This window comes from Triturus cristatus, chromosome 6 (assembly GCF_964204655.1).
Source record: "Triturus cristatus chromosome 6, aTriCri1.1, whole genome shotgun sequence".
In the NCBI taxonomy this organism is placed as follows: Eukaryota; Metazoa; Chordata; class Amphibia; order Caudata; family Salamandridae; genus Triturus; species Triturus cristatus.
In genome coordinates, this window is record NC_140589.1 from 878,488,918 (window position 1) to 878,504,615 (window position 15,698).

At 39.3% G+C, this 15,698-nt stretch overlaps 1 protein-coding gene across 1 annotated transcript in view; it reads left to right on the top strand.

The window, feature by feature from the left end:
• The window catches only part of LOC146817994 (uncharacterized), a 294,213-nt gene that overhangs the window by 228,705 nt on the left and 49,810 nt on the right, over window positions 1-15,698 (top strand). The gene's annotated exons all lie outside the window — the stretch shown is intronic.

Here is a 15,698-nt window from a genome sequence, read left to right on the forward strand (position 1 = left end):
TACTCTACTCAGTGCAACATAAATACACTCCATATAATACCACTCAGTGCCACATAATTACATGCCACATATTTACACTCTACTCAATGCAACATTCATACACTCAACATAATACCACTCAGTACCAAATAATTACACGTCACATAATCACACTCTATTCAATGCAACATAAATGCACTCCACATAATAACACTGTGCCACATAATTTCACACCACATAATAACACTCTACTCAATGCAACATAAATGCACTCCACAAAATACCACTCAGTGTGACATAGTTACACGCCACATAATTGCACTCTACTCAATGCAACATAAATACATTCCACATAATACCACCCAGTGCCACATAATTATGTGCTACATAATTACACTGCACTCAATGCAACATACACTCCAAATACCACTCAGTGCCAAATAATTACACGCCACATAATTACACTCAACTGAATGCAACATACACTCCACATAATACCACTCAGTGCCACATAATTACATGCCACATAATTACACTCTACTCAATGCAACATAAATACACTCCACATAATACCACTCAGTGCCAAGTAATAACATGCCACATAATTACACTATACTCAATGCAGTATAAATACACTCCACATAATACCACTCACTACGACATAATTACGCACCAGGTAATTACTCTACTCATTGCAACATAAATACACTCCACATAATACCACTCAGTACCACATAATTACACATCACATAATTACACTCTACTCAATGCAACATAAATACACTCCACATAATACCACTCAGTGCCACATAATTACACATCACAAAATTACACTCTACTCAATGCAACATAAATACACTCCACATAATACCACTCAGTGCCACATAATTACACGCCACATACTTACACTCTACTCAATGCCACATAAATACACTCCACATAATACCACTCAGTGTAACATAGTTGCACGCCACATAATTACACTCTATTCAATGCAACATAAATACACCCCACATATCCCTCAGTACCACATAATTACAAGCCACATAACTACTCTCTACTGAATGTAACATAAGTCCCTCCACATAATACCACTCAGTGCCACATAATTAAACGCCACATATTTACACTCTACTCAATGCAACATAAATACACTCAACATAATACCACTTAGTACCACATAATTACATGTCACATAATTACACTCTATTCAATGCAACACAAATACACTCCGCATAATACCACTGTGCCATATAATTACACGCCACATAATTACACTCTACTCAATGCAACATAAATACACTCCACAAAATACCACTCAGTGCGACAGTTACACGCCACATAATTACACTCTACTCAATGCAACATAAATACACTCCGCATAATACCACTAGGTGCAACATAATTATATGCTACATAATTACACTGCACTCAATGCAACATACACTCCAAATAATACCACTAAGTGCCACATAATTACACCCCACATAATTAAACTCTACTAAATGCAACATACACTCCAAATAATACCACTCAGTGCAACATAGTTACAAGCCACATAATACCACTAGGTGCAACATAATTATATGCTACATAATTACACTGCACTCAATGCAATATACACACCACATAATACCACTCATTGCCACATAATTATGTGCTACATAATTACACTGCACTCAATGCAATATACACTCCAAATAATACCACTCAGTGCCACATAATTAACGCCACATAATTGCACTCAACTGAATGCAACATACACTCCACATAATACCACTCACTACCACATAATTACACACCATGTAATTACTCTACTCATTGCAACATAAATACACTCCACATAATACCACTCAGTAAAACATGATCACATGTCACAATTACACTCTATTCAATGCAGCATAAATACACTCCATATAATACCAATCAGTGCCACATAATTGCACATCACATAATTACACTCTACACAATGCAACATAAATACACTCCACATAATGCCACTCAGTACCACATAATGACACGTCACATAATTACACTCTATTCAATGCAACATACACTCCACATAATAACACTGTGCCACATAAATACAAGTCACATAATTTCACTCTACTCAATGCAACATAAATACACTCCACATAATACCACTCAGTGAGACATAGTTGCACGCCACATAATTTCACTCTACTCAATGCAACATAAATACACTCCACATAATACCACTCCGTGTGACATAATTGCAAGCCACTTAATTACACTCTATTCAATGCAACACAAATACACTCAACATAATACCACTGTGCCATATAATTACACGCCACATAATTACACTCTATTCAATGCAACATACACTCCACATAATAACACTGTGCCACATAATTACATGCCACATAATTACACTCTACTCAATGCAACATAAATACACCCCACATATCCCTCAGTACCACATAATTACAAGCCACATAACTACTCTCTACTGAATGCAACATAATTACCCTCCATATTATAATACCACTCAGTGCCACATAATTAAACGCCACATATTTACACTCTACTCAATGCAACATAAATACACTCAACATAATACCACTTAGTACCACATAATTACACGTCACATAATTACACTCTGTTCAATCCAACACAAATACATTCCACATATTACCACTGTGCCATATAATTACACGCCACATAATTACACTCTACTCAATGCAACATAAATACACTCCACAAAATACCACTCAGTGCGACAGTTACACGCCACATAATTACACTCTACTCAATGCAACATAAATACCTTCCACATAATACCACTCAGTGCAACATAATTATATGCTACATAATTACACTGCACTCAATGCAACATACACTCCAAATATTACCACTCAGTGCCACATAATTACACCCCACATAACTAAACTGTACTAAATGCAACATACACTCCAAATAATACCACTCAGTGCAACATAGTTACACGCCACATAATTACACTCTACTCAATGCAACATAAATATACTCCACATAATACCACTCAGTGCCACGTGATTATGTGCTACATAATTACACTGCACTCAATGCAACATACACTCCAAATAATACCACTCAGTGCCACATAATTACACGCCACATAATTGCACTCAACTGAATGCAACATACACTCCACATAATACCACTCACTACCACATAATTACACACCATGTAATTACTCAACTCATAGCAACATAAATACACTCCACATAATACCACTCAGTACAACATGATCACATGTCACAATTACACTCTATTCAATGCAGCATAAATACACTCCATATAATACCACTCAGTGCCACATAATTGCACATCACATAATTACACTCTATTCAATGCAACATACACTCCACATAATAACACTGTGCCACATATTTACAAGTCACATAATTACACTCTACTCAATGCACCATAAATTCACCCCACATACCACTCAGTACCACATAATTGCAAGCCACATAACTACTCTCTACTCAATGCAACATAATTACCCTCCACATAATACCACTCAGTGCCACATAATCACACGCCACATAATTACACTCTACTCATTGCAACATAAATACACTCCACATAATACCACTCAGTGCCACATAATTATGTGCTACATATTTACACTGCACTCAATGCAACATACACTCCACATAATAGCACTCACTACCACATAATTACACTCTACTCAATGCAACATAAATACACTCCACATAATGCCACTCAGTACCACATAATTACACGTCACGTAATTACACTCTATTCGATGCAACATACACTCCACATAATAACACTGTGCCACATAATTACAAGTCACATAATTTCACTCTACTCACTGCAACATAAATACACTCCACATAATACCACTCAGTGTGACATAGTTGCATGCCACATGATTACACTCTACTCAATGCAACATAAATACACCCCACATACCACTCAGTACCACATAATTGCAAGCCACATAACTACTCTCTACTCAATGCAACATAATTACCCTCTACATAATACCACTCAGTGCCACATAATTACACGCCATATGATTACACTCTACTCAATGCAACATAAATACACTCCACGTAATACCACTCAGTGCCACATAATCACACGCCACATAATTACACTCTACTCATTGCAACATAAATACACTCCATATAATACCACTTAGTACCACATAATAACATGCCACATAATTACACTCTACTCAGTTCAATATGAATACACTCCACATAATACAATGCAGTACCACATAATTACACGTCACAATATTACACTATTCAATGCAACATAAATACACTCCACATAATAACACTGTGCAACATAATTACATGCCACATAATTACACTCTACTCAGTGCAACATAAATGCACTCCAGATAATACCACTCAGTGTGACAGTTACACGCCACATAATCACACTCTACTCAATGCAACATAAATACCTTCCACATAATACCACTCAGTGCAACATAATTATATGCTACATAATTACACTGCACTCAATGCAACATACACTCCAAATAATACCACTCAGTGCCACATAATTACACCCCACATAATTAAACTGTACTAAATGCAACATACACTCCAAATAATACCACTCAGTGCAACATAGTTACACGCCACATAATTACACTCTACTCAATGCAACATAAATACACTCCACATAATACCACTCAGTGCCACGTGATTATGTGCTATATAATTACACTGCACTCAATGCAACATACACTCCAAATAATACCACTCAGTGCCACATAATTACACGCCACATAATTGCACTCAACTGAATGCAACATACACTCCACATAATACCACTCACTACCACATAATTACACACCATGTAATTACTCTACTCATTGCAACATAAATACACTCCACATAATACCACTCAGTACAACATGATCACATGTCACAATTACACTCTATTCAATGCAGCATAAATACACTCCATATAATACCACTCAGTGCCACATAATTGCACATCACATAATTACACTCTATTCAATACAACATACACTCCACATAATAACACTGTGCCACATAATTACAAGTCACATAATTACACTCTACTCAATGCAACATAAATACACCCCACATACCACTCAGTACCACATAATTGCAAGCCACATAACTACTCTCTACTCAATGCAACATAATTACCCTCCACATAATACCACTCAGTGCCACATAATCACACGCCACATAATTACACTCTACTCATTGCAACATAAATACACTCCACATAATACCACTCAGTGCCACATAATTATGTGCTACATATTTACACTGCACTCAATGCAACATACACTCCACATAATACCACTCACTACCACATAATTACACTCTACTCAATGCAACATAAATACACTCCACATAATGCCACTCAGTACCACATAATTACACGTCACATAATTACACTCTATTCGATGCAACATACACTCCACATAATAACACTGTGCCACATAATTACAAGTCACATAATTTCACTCTACTCACTGCAACATAAATACACTCCACATAATACCACTCAGTGTGACATAGTTGCATGCCACATGATTACACTCTACTCAATGCAACATAAATACACCCCACATACCACTCAGTACCACATATTTGCAAGCCACATAACTACTCTCTACTCAATGCAACATAATTACCCTCCACATAATACCACTCAGTGCCACATAATTACACGCCATATGATTACACTCTACTCAATGCAACATAAATACACTCCACATAATACCACTCAGTGCCACATAATCACACGCCACATAATTACACTCTACTCATTGCAACATAAATACACTCCATATAATACCACTTAGTGCCACATAATAACATGCCACATAATTACACTCTACTCAGTTCAATATGAATACACTCCACATAATACCATGCAGTACCACATAATTACACGTCACATAATTACACTATTCAATGCAACATAAATACACTCCACATAATAACACTGTGCAACATAATTACATGCCACATAATTACACTCTACTCAGTGCAACATAAATGCACTCCAGATAATACCACTCAGTGTGACATAGTTACACGCCACATAATTACACTCTACTCAATGCAACATACATCCACCCGACATACCACTCAGTACCACATAATTGTATGCCACATAATTACACTCTACTCAATGCAACATAAATACACTCCACATAATACTACTCAGTGCCACATAATTATACGCCACATATTTACACTCTACTCAATGCAACGTAAATGCACTCAACATAATACCACTCAGTGCCACATAATTACACGCCACTTATTTACACTCTACTCAATGCAACATAAATACACTGCACATAATACCACTCAGTGCCACGTAATAACACGCCACATAATTACACTCTACTCAATGCAATATAAATACACTCCACATAATACCACTCTACCACATAATTACACTCCATGTAATTACTCTACTCATTGAAACATAAATACACTCCACATAATACCACTCAGTACGACATGATCAAATGTCACAATTACACTCTACTCAATGCAACATAAAGAAACTCCACATAATGCCCCTCAGTACCACATAATTACATCAAATAATTACACTCTATTCAATGCAACATACACTCCACATAATAACACTGTGCCACATAATTACAAGTCACATAATTTCACTCTACTCATTGCAACATAAATACACTCCACATAATACCACTCAGTGCCACATAATTATGTGCTACATATTTACACTGCACTCAATGCAACATACACTCCACATAATACCACTCACTACCACATAATTACACACCATGTAATTACTCTACTCATTGCAACATAAATACACTCCACATAATACCACTCAGTACAACATGATCACATGTCACAATTACACTCTATTCAATGCAGCATAAATACACTCCATATAATACCACTCAGTGTCACATAATTGCACATCACATAATTACACTCTAATCAATGCAACATAAATACACTCCACATAATGCCACTCAGTACCACATAATTACACGTCACATAATTACACTCTATTCGATGCAACATACACTCCACATAATAACACTGTGCCACATAATTACAAGTCACATAATTTCACTCTACTCACTGCAACATAAATACACTCCACATAATACCACTCAGTGTGACATAGTTGCATGCCACATAATTACACTCTACTCAATGCAACATAATTACCCTCCACATAATACCACTCAGTTCCACATAATTACACGCCACATGATTACACTCTACTCAATGCAACATAAATACACTCCACGTAATACCACTCAGTGCCACATAATCACACGCCACATAATTACACTCTACTCATTGCAACATAAATACACTCCATATAATACCACTTAGTGCCACATAATAACATGCCACATAATTACACTCTACTCAGTGCAATATGAATACACTCCACATAATACCATGCAGTACCACATAATTACACGTCACATAATTACACTATTCAATGCAACATAAATACTCTCCACATAATAACACTGTGCAACATAATTACATGCCACATAATTACACTCTACTCAGTGCAACATAAATGCACTCCAGATAATACCACTCAGTGTGACATAGTTACACGCCACATAATTACACTCTACTCAATGCAACATACATCCACCCCACATACCACTCAGTACCACATAATTGTATGCCACATAATTACACTCTACTCAATGCAACATAAATACACTCCACATAATACCACTCAGTGCCACATAATTATACTCCACATATTTACACTCTAATCAATGCAACGTAAATGCACTCAACATACCACTCAGTGCCACATAATTACACGCCACTTATTTACACTCTACTCAATGCAACATAAATACACTGCACATAATACCACTCAGTGCCACGTAATAACACGCCACATAATTACACTCTACTCAATGCAATATAAATCACTCCACATAATACCACTCTACCACATAATTACACTCCATGTAATTACTCTACTCATTGAAACATAAATACACTCCACATAACACCACTCAGTACGACATGATCAAATGTCACAATTACACTCTACTCAATGCAACATAAAGACACTCCACATAATGCCACTCAGTACCACATAATTACATCACATAATTACACTCTATTCAATGCAACATACACGCCACATAATAACACTGTGCCACATAATTACAAGTCACATAATTTCACTCTACTCAATGCAACATAAATACACTCCACATAATACCACTCAGTGTGACATAGTTGCACGACACATAATTACACTCTACTCAATGCAACATAAATACACCCCACATACCACTCAGTACCACATAATTACAAGCCACATAGCTACTCTCTACTCAATGCAAGATAATTACCCTCCACATAATACCACTCAGTGCCACATAATTACACGCCACATATTTACACTCTACTCAATGCAACATAAATACACTCCACATAATACCACTCAGTGCCACATAATCACACACCACATAATTGCACTCTATGCCACATACCACCAATCAACATAAATGCACTCCACACCATGACACAATTTCGCTAAGCATAATTTCATTCAACACCACAATTCCAGGCCACACAATTCAACTCTACACATTTCCAATACACACAACATAATTACACACCAAACAACACATTTCAACTCCACAACTCTACAATCCACAACGTATCTCAAATCCACACCATATAGTGGCACCACCTGAGCACCAAACCTCACTCACCACCACCATTTTGCATCAGCGCACCACCTAAGCATCACGTCAGTCTGCCCTCAGATTCTGGCATCTATTGATTCTCCCCTAGTGTTCGTTCGTAGCTCGTGTTCTTATTAAATTACTGTTTTCCAGCCTCCACTCCCCTGTTATTTATGTCCCGCTCCCCCATAACAAAAAAGATTCTAACAAACAAGCATGAAAACAGGCAGGAAGAAGTTGCCAGCAGAGCAATTCCCAAAAACTAGAAGACATTTTTTATGTTAAAATCTTTTTTTAATCAGGTTGTTCAGTTGTATATAATGTCATCTTGGTTTGTATAAAGGTAACAAAAATGCTTAACACTTTTTATTATAACTTTTCAGCATGATGCACAGCAGCCACAATGCTCAACATAGCCAAAAGTTCTGGCTAAACACATAAATCCCAAAGGCAAGACCTATTGGCTATGCCAAAGCTTGTTTATCATTCAGAAGACATTGCCTTGTGGGGACCTGTGTTCAAGTCCGCACAGTGCAATCAAGTCCCCACAGCGTGAGTGTGTTATTGCACCCAAGTCCCCACAAGAATAGTGCCCCCCTATTTAGACCCAGCCATGTGCAAATCAGTCTTGACCCTGTGCCTCTTGGGAACAGTCCAGCCCGAACTGCTGTCTTCCCTGGACTGCAAACAAGCATCCTGGGGCCGGTTTCAGGGCATCACCCTTCATCAGCCAGGCTACCTTGAATCCAGTGCCACAGTGAGCCCGGAACGCACGTTTGGGCATACCCGGCACACTTAGGATGAGAAAGTAAAAGACACACAGATGATGGACTGAATGCAGAGCAAATCAAACATTCACCCCAGTCAAGAGATCTGGGTTAAATCCATCGTTCTTTTGCTCACCATGCCCCCCCCCCCCCAGTTTAGACCCAGACATGTGCAAATTAGTCTTGACCCTGTGCCTCTTGGGGACAGTCCAGCCGGAACTGCTAAGCCGGGTCCTCACTGGACCGGAAACAAGCATCCTGGGACCGGTTTTGAGGCATCACCCTTCATCAGCCAGGCTACCTTGAATCCAGTGGCACAGTGAGCCCGGAACCCACGCCTGGACATACCCGGCACACTTAGGTTGAGAAAGTAAAAGAGACACAGACGATGGACAGAATGCAGAGCAAATCAAACATTCACCCCCCAGTCAAGCGATCTGGGTTAAATCCATCGTTCTTGTGCTCACCATGCCACCCCAGTTTAGACCCATCCATAAGCAAATCAGTATAGACCCTGTGGCTCATGGAACAGTCTACCCGAACTGCCAAGCCAGGTCCTCCCTGGACCGGAAACAAGCATCCTGTTACTGGTTCTGGGGCATCACCCTTCATCAGCCAGGCTAGCTTTAATCCAGTGGCACAGTGAGCCGGGGACCCACGTCTGGGCATACCCGGCGCACTTAGGGCAAGAAAGCAAAAGACACACAAATGGACGGAATGCAGAGCAAATCAAACATTCACTCCCAGTCAAGAGAACTGCTTCTAGTCCTGCGGTCTTTTGGGCCCTCTCCCATAACAGACGCCCGAGGCAGCTTAGAGCTTTGTGTCACCCAACAAGACACTTTTACAAGGGCCTCAACGAGACCATTCAACCTTTTTCAGCACTGCCATGTGCATAGAGGACATTACAATTAACAACGACAAAGAGTGGAGCCCTCCCATGTCTTCTCCCACAGTGGCATGGAATAGGGTGAAATCAGTAAAATGCCTTGCACTGTCCACATCGGAATCTCCAGGCATTGCAGAGCTAAAAAACAAGATATTCTGTGACGATGCCTTGTTGCTGTTTCAAGAAGTTTCCCTTTACACCCTAGATAAACGACGAGAATTTAAAGATGTAACCTCCTACCTGCTGAGAGAAAAAATACCCACCAGCTGATGGTACCCTTTCTGCCTTCACTTCACCCTCGAGGGCCATTAACTCGCCATTAACAAAATCAAAGACGCCTGTGTGGTGCTAGGCCTGGATACAGCCTCCGCAACATCAGAAACAGACACAGGACGGCTTGATCCCAGAGAGACCAGTAACGAATGGCAGCTTTTCCAAACGTCCAAATCACACATAGTAGAGTGACTCTGATGAATGCTGGAGAAAGAGGCTCATCCTCCATTATTCAATGAAATCAGACCTCCCGTGGGGTATCTCATCCAGGTGTATCAGAGTGATGATCATGGCGACCGAGTGTTTGCCATCCATCTCCTGGTATGGCTCCCATAAATTTCAGCTGGGCAAGAGTGTTGGAGACCCTACCAGGTTTAACAGCAGTATCCCCAATTTTTGACTTGACTTCTGATTCTCAATGCGGTTCATAGATAATTTATTATTGGATGACCACCTTCATTCAGACCAGTTAGGCTCTCTTCAAAGAACCTTCTCCTCAGGTCTCCTAGTTTAATAAACATGTAAAGACGACCTCAACCAGTATGGATATCCTATTCTGCTGCCGTGCACCAGTTCGCAAAATGTGGTGTCCATCTTCCGCCTCCACAGTCTGGCAATTTCTCAATGCACTGCGCCCAAGCCTACATCCTTAAAAGCTTGACATATTTCAAAGGCAGGATTCTAGGCATCTGACATCCCAAACAACATTACGCCAGTATGTAAAGGCACAGAGAGCTCAATGATGCTACTGAGGCATTCCACAACCTCCTTCCAAAACACACATAACTATGGCATTCCAAATAAGGCAAAAAGTATGTGGTTGGCTGCATCCTCGCAAACATGCATGGTTATTAGTTTTATCAAACCATAACATCTGTATTTGAGTATAGTAGCTACAGGCTCTCACTATGAGCTGGCCTTAAAATTTCAAAATTTACAGTAACTCCAAATCCTGCACATATATGTAGCAGTAGTATTAAGTAGTGAAATCAAAATCACATCCTCTGGATACATTTCAGCAGGTCAAACCTGCGGATATTACTTGAAAGGGGGTGAATCCTGGTAAGTACCAGATCATGCTGATTTTGATGTAGTAAAGAATAAAATCTGCATATTACTCCCTATTTATGAGGAAAGACTCATAGTTTCGTGGTATTTTTATTACACAACAAATTGCAACTCAGTGAAGTTGGATTTTATTTGGAGGAATAAATGTTGCACCAATTGCTTGTATCAGAGTCTCTACGTCAAATTTTATATTGTACCTGCCTGGAGCTTGGCGATTCCTCACTTCTTTAGGTTACATCATTTATTCCTAAACAGCTTCCTCAATATGGTCTAGATCAGCCAGCCATCGAGCCTGGAGAAATTTCATACTACATGGTTGTTGAACAGAGGTTTGTAGATCTTGGATGCCATTGTGTATGAAAAGATTAATTTAACACTTTATACTTTATGGACGAGGTGTCCTGTGCCTCATTCTTAAGATCCACAAATGTTTTAGGGCCTAGCACAGATGCAGGTAAGGAAAAGCCTCAGTATCTGCCATCTCATATTCAATTTTAAGTAGGTCAAATGCTTTTAGAAACCTCGGTCTACAAACATCACTCAGGGTAGCTATCCTCATAGAGTTCCATCTCCTGAATCCTGTTCTGAGAAAGGTCTGCATGCCCAGATTGTGTCTCTAAGTACAACATTTGACATTATGGGAGCACTTAAAAGTTTACATTTTTTACCTTTATTAATGAATTTAGTGATCTTAAGTTTCTTAAAGGAAATAAACTGTCCATTTTTCTCTTGAATTAAGACTATGAAATGTTTGCTAAAACATTAGTTCAAACACTTGCCTCTCTGTGTGATAGCCAAAATGGTTTTATACGTGCACAAAGGACATGTAAGTATGTGTGGCTGGAATTTTGTATCATTGTGAAACTAAACTTAATAAGTAAGGCTTGATTGCCGTTGGTTTAGGCACAATTTATAGGGATTGGATTTGAATAACAAATCATATAAAAGATCAATTGCAGTATGGAGGACAATAAACAGATGTGTTGATTTACATAGAACGGTGGTCAGGGAAGCCAAGGTGCAGGATGATGTACTCACAGGACATGCACATTACACTTACTTAAACACATTCACACTTTTATATTTTCCTGGGCTGATGGTGAGCAGACAGATGGCTGGATGCGGCCTTTACACCATGGTGGTAAAACTTCTGGTCAGTGAGGTGTTTTGAAGCTAGCTTTAATGGTTGCTCGTTTGGAAATGATATTGAGCTCTCTGGGAGGGGGGAGGGGGGGTTTCAGGGTACAAAGTAGGGAAAAATAGTACAAGTGGGAACTGGGAGCAGGTGTGCATTAGCAGATTGCAGTGATTAAGTTGAGGTGTGACGGGTGAAGGTCCAGCCCATAAATTGATTTGAAGATTAGGATAAAGATTTCATGCTGGTCTTTGCCATTGGCTGCGATTCAACCACCCTAACGGCAGGAGGGGGAGATGTTTTTTAAGTGAAAGGCAGAAGAATGTTAGGTTGAAAAGCTGCTCACATTGTCAATTGGAGAGAATGCATACTTGTTGAGTTCCATGAACAAGCTGTTGCAGTAATCTAGATTACTTATGACAGATGTACAAAGGAGATTTGTAGTGGGATGGAAAGGGAGGTGATGCTGGAGCTTTCTAATGCTTGGGAGCTGAGGCTCTGTCCCTATCCTGTGGAAGAGATGATTCCTCAATTGTGAATCAATAGCCTCAATAATCATTCCCTCGTTTCTCCTTGTGGAGGATGGAATGATGGTCTCCGAGATGAGAAGGAGATGAGAAGGGTAGTGGAGATTTTCAATTTTACAGCATTAAGTAGAAGAAAGTCAATGGTGACGTAGTAGGAGATAGTTAGGAAACAGGTAAGTTAAAGGTAGAGATGTAGGAATTTACCTTTATAGTGAAAGAGGGTAAAGAGAAGATTTGTGTGTCATCAACATATATGTGTACAATAATGGAAGAATAAAAGAAATGTTGCATTTGTCTCTTAGGGCGTGAGTAGTGACATACAGTATTCTGCAGTGGAGATGGAGGTATTTGAATATTACTAGTCAGTCAATCAATTTAAAGCTAAGCTGACCACAAACCTCTTTCATATATCTTTGAGTATTTGATGGAGGTGTAGCTCCCAGAGATCCAAGTGTGGATCATGGAGTATAATTTTGAGGTACAATAAATGAAAAGTCTGCAACATTTAGTAACTTACTCCCACCTGAGATTCCTGGGCATCCAAGAAGGAGATAAAATGCAGGACAAAAACAAAGTAACAGTTGGTCATGATGGTGGGAGAGGGACTAGCCAGAGTAATGGAAAATGAGATGAAGTGATAAAGAAGGACCCTTCATGAATTACATAACAAAGAAATTAGTGAATGGTTTGACTGATGGAGATCAATTCCCAGAAGCGAAGAAGTTTCTGTTTTAGGTTTGCATTAGAGTAAACATCTGAAGAAGACTCTGTTTGTACCACTTCTAGTCGTAATAAACTGAATAATACTGTAAAGGCGATTTGATTCAAAAACGTTATTCGGTATGTAAACAACCATAAACGTAGTTGACAATAAAATAATAATACATGATTACACCAAGAGTAAAAACAAGAGCTCTTACAAATAGCTATTTTTTATCAATAACAGTAGCAAAAGTACATGACAAAATATTTGACATCATAAAACAATACTTTTATGTATATTGATTGCTTTGGTGATAAAAGGTGCAACTGTAAAGGCATCCTTAGCGTTGTATGGCTTACAGGAGCATGAGCCAATAATTCTGATTTTCTCACACAAATAAAGTAAAAATTGAAAGAGTGCTGTGCATGTGCCAGTAGCGGCGGTAAAAACTGTAAGTCAACCACCTTTGTCACTAACGGAAGTTATTGGGAAATCATGGTTGAAGTTAGCTTTGGATTTCCTTTGGCTTTAGGTGGAATATCAATATATCCATTGCTCTGCATGTGGCGCTGGAGGGTTAAAGGTTCTGAGATGCAAGTGTGGATCTAAGAGTGAGGGAAGTGTGTTTCTGAGATCATAGAAGATGTTGAGACTGGGTGAAGTAGAGATATCGTTGTGCACTGTGGTACAGGGATAAAGTATAGAATTTTATATCTAGAGATAGATGAGTTGACAATCAGTGAATCATCATGGAGGTTGTGTAACTGGTATGTGCATGCAGGCATGATCAGAGGGATGTGGACACGAAGGTAGCCTCTGTGTCCAGAGGTCAGTATGAGGTTGTTGTGTTGTGAGTAGAGCATGTGTGAATATTAATGAGTATCTGGGCAGCATGAAGTAGAGAGGAGATTGTATTCTGTATGTGGGTGTTTGTGTATCTGTTACAAACTCAAACCACAAGAATGTTCAGAGGGACCAGAGTGTGAAGGTGATCTAGAATGCTGTCAAGATCTTAAAAAGGAGCTGTTGTGGGTTCAAGTTCATTGTAAATAGCAGGCGCATGAAATAGGGTGGTGACAGTGTCAATCAGTTGGTCAAGTGTTAGCGAGTTATTGTTTTGGCGTATGGTTGTGAAAGCTGTCAGTGATGTCACGCAAAGGCTTAGTTAGACAACTTTACATGATGATTAAGGGAAATAGTGGAAGTTTGCATGGTGAGTCACTAATGTAGTGTGTATTCAGAAGACTGGGCTTGCCATTGACTTGCGAGAGGTTCTGGACTTATGCTGGTCCTGGACTTCAAGGCGCGCACCAATCGAAATCTTCATGTTGACAGATGAACTACTGTCCCCGTCAGGTGCTTCACACGTGTGGCACAGTGGTGGCAGCATTAGTGTTCTGCTGGTCACTGTGATCTTGGGTCATAGCACCAAGATTCTATGCACTTAAGCATGTGTGTGTATGCTAGTGTGGTGGTGTGCAGTGTATGAGTAAATAGAGTGACACAGGTCTGTGGTTTCCATTTTAGAAGCCCTTGACTATTCATATACACAACATGCCTATGAGTATGCTTCTCCAGTGGAAAGGTATTGATGACATTCCTGAGACTGACGGAGGGAAACCCAGACACTGAAGT